Source organism: Scylla paramamosain, chromosome 27, assembly GCF_035594125.1.
Source record: "Scylla paramamosain isolate STU-SP2022 chromosome 27, ASM3559412v1, whole genome shotgun sequence".
NCBI lineage: Eukaryota > Metazoa > Arthropoda > Malacostraca > Decapoda > Portunidae > Scylla > Scylla paramamosain.
In genome coordinates, this window is record NC_087177.1 from 6,145,418 (window position 1) to 6,155,000 (window position 9,583).

At 38.0% G+C, this 9,583-nt stretch overlaps 1 protein-coding gene across 5 annotated transcripts in view; it reads left to right on the forward strand.

Moving 5' to 3' along the window:
- LOC135114083 (uncharacterized) overlaps positions 1-9,583 on the forward strand; it is a 124,339-nt gene that overhangs the window by 53,111 nt on the left and 61,645 nt on the right. Inside the window, exon 1 of one of the 5 annotated variants that reach the window (XM_064029774.1) lies at positions 2,209-2,652. The exons of 2 other annotated variants lie outside the window; for them this stretch is intronic. The gene's annotated coding sequence lies outside the window, so the exon portion shown is untranslated. Of the gene's footprint in view, positions 1-2,208; positions 2,693-9,583 lie in introns of those variants that run through there. 2 more of the 5 variants (XM_064029770.1, XM_064029771.1) reach the window with 2 other exon arrangements.

The window sequence follows — 9,583 nt, forward strand, 5'->3', positions numbered from 1 at the left end:
GTGGCTAAAAAAAAATTATGCTCGTCAATTGGAAACTTCTGCTCACGACTGAGTGTGTGTGTGTGTGTGTGTGTGTGTGTGTGTGTGTGTGTGTGTGTGTGTGTGTGTGTGTGTGTGTGTGTGTGTGTGTGTGTGTGTGTGTGTGTGTGTGTGTGTGAATCAAAAGTAACAATAATAAAATATAACACATAATGGTGATGTCACACTGTCCATGAGTTTCGTTCAACACCCTCCGTTAAAGCAGCCCCTTCCCATGACATTTTCATTCAGACAAGACTAGAATAACACACACACACACACGTAATTTGATTTACAAGGCATGAATTAATCACTTGTACATGTTGATAACTTTCTATAAAGGATGTAATTTCTCGACTTTCTCGATTCGTTTTCACATGGAATTCAACCCTTCCTTCAGTTTCAGTCACAAACAATACTAAGTTGCTCTTAACACTATTTGTTATAAATAATAAGGTGATTATTCGGAAAGAGTTCAAAGTAAGGTGATTAAAAACAGGTTTTTTTTGTTTTTATTCAAAAACAAATAAATGTGAAAGCGACACAAACAGTTGCTTGATGATGATATAATCAAGTGTGATGCTCAGCTGCAACACGTGATACATTATTCATTTTTATTCTAATAATACATATATATATATATATATATATATATATATATATATATATATATATATATATATATATATATATATATATATATATATATATATATATATATATATATATATATATATATATATATATACAGCCACATTGACTTCATCTCACTCTGTCTTGTACACTTTTTTCTGTTACATCCATCAGCCCCATCCTTTTCTTTAGTACATCCATAAAATAACTCTTTGGTCTTCTTCCTCTGGCCTGCCTGGTGGGTCCATTTCCAACATCCTCACACACCCCTCATCTCTCCTCTACACATGGCCAAACCATCTCAGTCTCGCCTCACTACCTTTAACCCCAAACTGACGCACCGGCTGTCTCTCTAACACCCTCATTATTAATTTATATACAAAGACCTACGTCCTTAAAAATTTAATCAAACTGCATCAGAAAAGAGAAAACCTGAGTGGCATTACTTTTTACACTTCGAATATATCATAGTGTTGATTGTGCTACGTTCATCTGTTTCATTACAGTAATACTTGTCTGAACGAAAACCGTCTATTCTCTGTGCAGATGTAAGCAAAATAAGAGACACCTGACAACAACCCCGTAGCTGGTATAGTGTGTGTGTGTGTGTGCGTGTGTGTGCGTGTGTGATGCAGACCAGATAATACTGTTACCTAACTGAATATATTGTACAATACCAAATTTTTTACAGCTTTTTTTTTTTTTGCTATGTTTATGGAGTGGAATTTGTCAGCACAGCGTCACTGATAACTAAAAAATGACAAATACATTCCACTCATGGCAGCAGCTAGATATACATATGTATGAGTATTGGTGTTGCTGTGTGAGATTGATTCCTGAACACTGGGAGACATAAAGCGATCTGTCAGTTAATCAGTCAGTCAATTTATCGGGTAGAGAATTGTCACTCAATTAATCAATCTATGCAATCAATCAATTAACTTATCAACTAATAAATAAAGTACAATTAAATCTATCTATCTATCATCTGTACATATTTTAATTATGCAGTCACTTGGGTACAAAAGTCTACTATCTATATTTTCACCTATCTGTCTAACCATCTGTTTATCTTCTGTCTGTCTATTAACCCCTCAATATACGCTATCAATCTAACATCCAATCATTAATCAGCTGGATAGTAAGTTTAATCATTCAAAGTCTAATATAAGATCCATTCCATTAACAAGAACATGGGGAACAAAAACAATAGCACCACATTTTCAACAGCAGCTGCAGTCTCACTTATTAAGATGCGTCTCGTTCCGTCACATGCTTTGGGAAAGTTTTAAGAGTGCTGGCAGTTGTGCTTCTCCTCACCTGTGTGCTTGCCCGCCTCCACCGCCCCCTCTCTCCTCCACGGAACGTTGTTATGTACGGCAATTGTATAATCGATACAGTCTACCTCTGTTTATTTGTCTGTCTAACTTTCGGTTTATCTATGTTTTGTCTGTGTTTTCATCTCTCTCTCTCTCTCTCTCTCTCTCTCTCTCTCTCTCTCTCTCTCTCTCTCTCTCTCTCTCTCTCTCTCTCTCTCTCTCTCTCTCTCCATTTGTCTGACTTTCTGTCTCTACATCTGTCCGTCTACATGTCTATTCGTCTCACAGTCTGTCTGTCTGTCTTATCTATCTATCCTTCGTCTATCTCTCCATCTGTATGTCTTTGTCTCTATTTGTCTTATTGTTTGTCTCTACCTCTGTCTGTTTGTCTGCATATCTGTCCGTCTCTCCTTCTGTCTATCTTATCTATCTGCCAACCTGTTTCTCTGATAACCTGCCAGTCTTTTTGTATGAGTGCTTGTGGCGGGACGCACATTCCCCTGGGACCTGACGCCAGCCTCGGCCAACCACGTGATGTGAGGTCAACTCTCACACCCTTTGTCTCCGGACGCCAGTCCTGGCCGTGACCTGACCCGCCCAGCAACCACCCTTACATCCGCAAGTCTGTGTCCTCCTTTCCTCGGTGGCGGACATCCCGAGTCGCGTCCATCCAGGCCTCGGGGTAGGACATGCGGTTCCTGGCGAGTCACTTCATTATTATCGTTAGTATAGTTTATTTTATTAATATAACGCGGCTGCATTACCACCGTGTTTTCTTGGCCACCTATACTCACTACTAGAACCAGATTTAACTAGTACATGGTTTTCTATCGATACAGGTAAGTAATGGTGAAGCACAGTGACTTATTATTCGTAGGACGATATCAATGATCTCATGATACTGAAAGTGAGATGTGCTCTGCGTGGACAAAATGTTAACAGCATGATAACAACGATCTACTGCAGACCATGAGATTCAGTAGTGCGCCGCGCCTGCCAGCAACAAGCAGAGAAAAGGCTCCTCACTCACAATGACGGCCGGTGCGTGAACACAAACCTAGATACTAGGCCTCTTCATGATTCAGTCCGAATGAAGAGGAGACTCGAGTTAAATTGTCTAAAATATTCAGGGATGTTCGAGTATTCCGTGTCTTTTAAACACTTGAAGGCCATCGTTGTATTAGATGTGGCATTAAGAATTTTATTAAAAAAAAACGTCACTTTCTTAACGGATTCCTTATGTCTGTGTGAAAAGAAATCATGAACTATTCAAACTATGCTTCACCTAAAAAAAAATCTCATCTTGAAATTTCATATCTCAGAATAATAATAAAATTGGAACATACTCTGGGAACGGTAAAAAAGTAATACATGTAGTTACACACACACACAAAAGATAGATAGGTATAGCTACCCTTCCATTACACGCCATTCGCCTGCACACATTATGAAAGACACCAGCAAAGCGGTCCTTGCAAGCCTCCCGTCTCCGCGACACGATAGAAAAAATAGTAAAAAATAAATAAAATAATACTCGTAACAGTAAAGTGATATATATATATATATATATATATATATATATATATATATATATATATATATATATATATATATATATATATATATATATATATATATATATATATATATATATATATATATATATATATATATATATATATATATATATATATATATATATATATATATATATATATATATATATATATTACAGTTTTTTCACCGGTTGGCCTATCAGGTCGTCTATGAATAACTGCAAAAGGAATGCCTCACTTGCTTTTCAGAACACCTCCAATTATATTCGACGTGAAAGTTTACGTTTGGAAAGTTATTTTTCATTACACAAGATAGACAAATAGATAGATGGATGGGTAGGTAGGTTGGTAGATGGACTGATATAGATAAATGGATGGACAGGCAGACGCGAGTAGACAGACATAAGTAGATAGCTGGATAGATAGATAAATAGGTAGATAGACAGATAAATGGACGAATGAATAGATAGATAGATAGACAGACAGACAGAAAGCAAAAGATAAATACAATCATACATACACCCTCGTATGTACATACGAATATATACTGAGAGGAGGGGGAAGAGGAAGGGGAAAGAGGAGGAAAAGGAGGAGTAGCAAGTAATAAGCTCGTCGGTATTCTATATATATATATATATATATATATATATATATATATATATATATATATATATATATATATATATATATATATATATATATATATATATATATATAACAAATTCTCTCTTCCAAGGCAAACACTCACTTATCACTTCTCATTTAAGCATGGAGAAAGGAAGAGAAAGAAAATGCCTTACACCTCTTATACCGACGCAATTACTTATGACACGCCTGACGATTTCATTAGCACTAATCAGTACGTTTATTAATATTGCTGATTTTTAGCCCCCTCCCCCACACACACACACACACACACATAATTCTTCCTTCATGCAATTCCTATCATACACATCTGATCACGCTTTGGGTAAGGAATTATGTATACCAAGAATTAAACGTATTCATATCTTTGTCTCAATCTATTCCTCTCTCTGCCTTGTTCTTCGTCATGTCACATATTTCTCTGTCTTGTTCCTAAGCCCTTGAAGCGCGGTGTTGTTTTGGCGTGCACGTTCTACCATGTGGGCGTATTCAAGCAAAACCTATCTCATTTCAACCTCTTATATCTTCATTCCTACTCAACTCACGTCACTGAATTATGTATGTATCATTGTAAGCACAAGGCCTTACCTGTCTTTTAAACATTATATAAAAATTACATGGTCATTGATAGAACAAGTACATAATAATGAAGTATGATCACTGAGAACATTATTACAGACAATTGTCCACCCCTTGTGGACTTCCTGTCTGTGGTTTAGTAATAAAAAAACATCACTTTTAAACGTTTTGTGTGAAACACAAAACGTTTGTTTTGTGTGAAACACAAAACGTTAGCGTTATTTGCTAATCTTAGCGATAAGCTAGCATTCATATTAGAATGCCACATTGGCACTGTGTAGCTAAAGGAAAGATGAAAAACAGAAGACAATATCACTTTTGTTTTCCAAAAGCACACAGTATATAAGTTTCACATGTTGCTACAAATTGACTTCTGTCATACGCTGCATTGTAAACAGTCTCAGGCGACTGTAGAAGCGGCGGAGCCTGTTACCTTCCTCATACGTTTCCTCCCTTGTCCACTTGGTAATTCCTTTTGCTTCCCAAACATATCTGAGGAAGTGCTGGAGGATTGTTTCTTCGTGGTACAAGGTATAGAGGCTGTGGCAGTGGTGGTCGCAGAAGCGGGGTCTGTGGTGGTGGTGGTGGTGGTTGGCGAAACCGAGTGCCGGCGATAAGGCAGACGTGATGCAACATAATTTTTCCCTCGCATGACCACGTGCCGCATGCTCTCTCCTCTTCACGCTCTTCCCCCTTTGTGTTATAGCTGGTTTCGGGCATGATGATGGTTCAGAAGAAGTGAAACGACTTGGAGAACAAGAGAGGAAGAAGGGTGTATTGCTTTGTGCTAGATTTGCACCACTGATGGTTAGAGATGGTAGATCTGACGCGACCCTCCTTCGTTGATCCTTGCCATAGAATTGACCTTCATTAGAGGATCTTTCCCCTTCCCCTTATAAACAGGTTCTGGAGAAGCAACAGTAGCACTGCTGTCACTAGCAATCTCATATCCATCATCATCACTGCAGTCACTCACTATAGTATCTGGGTCTCTACCCATGATGATGTTTGTGACTGTCCTCTCTAGTTATCTATCTATTTCACTAATACTGAAGACTTTCCTTATGTCCTTGATGAGTGTTGACATCAAAATATTGTGAATGAAATTGACTGGAAGTGGAGAAGAGGTGGGATGTTCAGCAGACATTATATCAATATCAAAAGAGGTGGGAAGTCCATTGGACATAATCTCATAGCAAGCGCAATGAATAGCGTGACCAGTATTTAGTCAAGGGAGCGTGGGTGGGTATTGTTTGGAGGAAAAAAAAAAAACTACTCTACTACTGGACAAACTAATCTAATCTGACTGCGGGCTAATTCAAAAAATACTTTGTCGACTATTGTTGACACCCGCACTTAGAGCCCAGGCACCGGGTGTCGACAACAGTCGACACCCGCGCTTTAAGGGTTAGTCATGCCTTTTCGCTACCATGATCAACACTACTCTCGGTAACCTTGCCCTATCCTATCTTTCCCTCTCGTCCTCTTCGCCTTCCTTTTCTGTTTTAATCTTCTTTTCCATTCTCATTTCTACTTTGACCTTTCTACTCATTTATCTTGGTTTCCACTTTGCTTCTCTATCTTGATGTAACCAAAGCTGATCTTGTTTACCTTATTCTATTTTATCCTGCCCTCTCTTCATTTCCTCCTTCCTTTCCTGCTTTTTTCTTTCCTCCTATTCGCATTTTTAGTTTGTTCTATCTACTATTTTTTTGTTTATGTGCTTCCCTATCCTAACGTAACCTACCCTAAAATTCCTTAATCTATCCCAAATATCCTTACCCTGTCTCTTTCTTCACCTACACTTATTTCCTTAATTTATCTTGTTCCATCCGTCTTCTTTCCTCTTTCTCTGTCCTGCCATCTCTTCTTCCATCCTCCTGGCTATGTTCTTCCCTCCCACTCCCTTTTCTACTCAGCCCTAGCAACTATATATTTATTTTTATTTTATTTTATTTTTTGCCTTAATTCGCACGTGTGTTTTTCGTTTGTCTTATCTTCACGAGAACATTCACTACGCCCTCCCCTTCTATCCTAGCGCCCTTGAGACACTGGAGAGTAATTATGACATCCGCCAGCCTTGTGAGGAGAAAATACTCGTAGGTAAAGCCACGTGCAGTATCTCTAGACAGCTCGCTCGCCACACAAATACAGACACTAGAAATCATCAGCCAACATTAACGTACAATAATGAGGCTTCCTGAGGCCACCACCCCGCTGACAATTACAGGTTTCCTCGAGGTATCTGAGCGAATTTAATCTAGCTGAGTTTCAATTTCGTGATATTACTCCCGGTGTGGTGTGGTTTTGGTGTGGTTGGTTGGTTCGGTGAGTGGGTTGGTAAAATTCTTCGTCTCCTCCTTCTCCTCTTCTACCTCAGCGCTTTACATGGAAAAAAGTATGAATAAGTAAAAGTAAAAAGAAAGAATAGAAAGGATAGTTTGTTATTGTTTTCTGTTGAGGAGAGAGAGAGAGAGAGAGAGAGAGAGAGAGAGAGAGAGAGAGAGAGAGAGAGAGAGAGAGAGAGAGAGAGAGGAACATTATATTATTGAAATCATGCACTGCTTCGCGCTAATTATAAATAACAAGAACACGATCACTCTGTACACGTCAGGAGAACAACACTTGTTTCTTTTTTCTTTTCTTTTTTCTGCGTTGCGGAACACCCCCCTGTTAACACAAATAAACATATATTTGTTGGATGTCTTTTTTGCTTGACTCCACGCTAATTCCATTGTCTGGATAAATACAATAATGAATAAGATTAATACACGAACAAAATAAAAATACAAGTATAACTGTCTCATGGAATACATTTTACCAAGTTTTTTACTATTTATTCATTTATTTAATACCTTGTTCGTTAACCTTTCTTTTTTTTTGTGTGTGTGTGTGTGTCATATCGAAGTCTTTCAAGGTTACAAAATATACAAACTAATATATGCTGACTCCAACCTCACTCTCAGTGACTCCTCACGCGGAGGAGGAGACGTTTCACAGGTCACGTCTGTATATACACACTCACACCAGGCAGCTGTCAAGCACAAAACATCGGTGTACCACTGAGCGATGATTTGTCACACACTAGTCTGCCATATTAGAAAAATAAAGAGTAAAAGTCTGTGTCGGCGCCAGCACTTCCCCTCCTCGCCGGCCTCGTAAGAGTGTCCCGGAATCTTGATATGCACTTCCTGATGACAAACACCTGCGCACACACGGGAAGGTCGCCAGCTAAGTGTTGCTTCCCGACGCCACTTTCTGATACTAAAGAAAGCTATAGCCACCATGACAGGGAGGTACAGGACAGGAGACGAAAGGAACACGTAAGCAACAAAATAAGGCAAGAATATCGGGCTATCATGTACATAAAAGCAGATCTCCTGATACCGAAGAGAGCCAAAGCCACAATCACAATGAAGCACAAGAGACGAGACGAAAGAAACATATAAGAGCTAGGAATATGTGCCCTCGTTCTTATTCGATGCTTTATGTAAATACTTTCAAAAGACTGCAGTGAACACCATCAATTGAAAGGTACCTTAATATGTGCCCACATTCTTAAACGTTTCAGTGTTCTATGTAACTGCTTTTCAAAGGATGTACTAGAAGTTATTGAGATTTTCAAGAGTTCCTGGATGATTTTAATGATGGCTTGACAAGGATTCCGTATCATCAAAAAGAAAACACCCATGAGCTCCTTATCAATAATCCTTGTGGCTTTTAAAGAGTCCTAGTCAGAGACAACAGCCTTCAGGAATACCGGCTGAAACAACACTAAATTATGTAATATATGAGTATGCACGTGGTGTCTCAGTCACTGCGGCAACTCCTAACTTTTAGCCATCAAAGTGCTGAGATTTGGATTTCAACATCCTCCATCCTCCTTTCCTTCCTTCAACTTCTTTCTCCATCCTCGAGGCTTCTGATCAGTTTGCCGTCAAAGCATCGAGACCGGTTTCCACTCTCGCGCTACATGCAAAATTATTAATAACAAGAAAGCATCGCCAGACATCTTCCTTGGCATCTCTTCATTATTTTTAAGTGGACTCATTTTCACGTGCCGGGTAATTATATATATATATATATATATATATATATATATATATATATATATATATATATATATATATATATATATATATATATATATATATATATATATATATATATATATATATATATATATATGAAGCTTTCGAGATTTCACTTCATCATTTGTAAGACACACACATTAAAAGCCTTAGATATCTGCATATTTTTTTCTACCTATGATTTAGAATATTCTAGAGAGGGGTATCGATGCACTCTCACAACTGAATTGCCAAAGACTTTATTATTATTATTATTATTATTAATTATCATCACCATCACCGTTGTTGTTGTTAGTGGGGTGGTGATGGTGATACTGTCGTTTTTTGAGAGATGGTAAACGAACGTGCTTTTTTTTGTGCTTTCTCTTACTCTCGAAGCAGTCTCTTTCACACGTTGAAATATATAAACAAAAATACAAACACGCTACAGTATCATACTAAACAGACAATGCAAATTTAATTCTATATAACGGTCTTGTAAAGCTTTAAAATTCGTCATAAGGGACTGAATAAGTTAAATTCTGGTTCAATTTAATATTTTCCATTTATCGATACTTGCAATGTCCTTCTAAAGCTAAAACTCACCACAAAGGATTGACAAAGTAAAGATATCGCTTCTCTATATTATTTAAATTTCCAGTAATAGCGTCCCTGCAAACTTCTTACAATATTCACTTCCCAAAGGACAGTTGCATCGCATTCTGACAACACGCCATAGCAGCTCCTCAGACACGGCCACCAC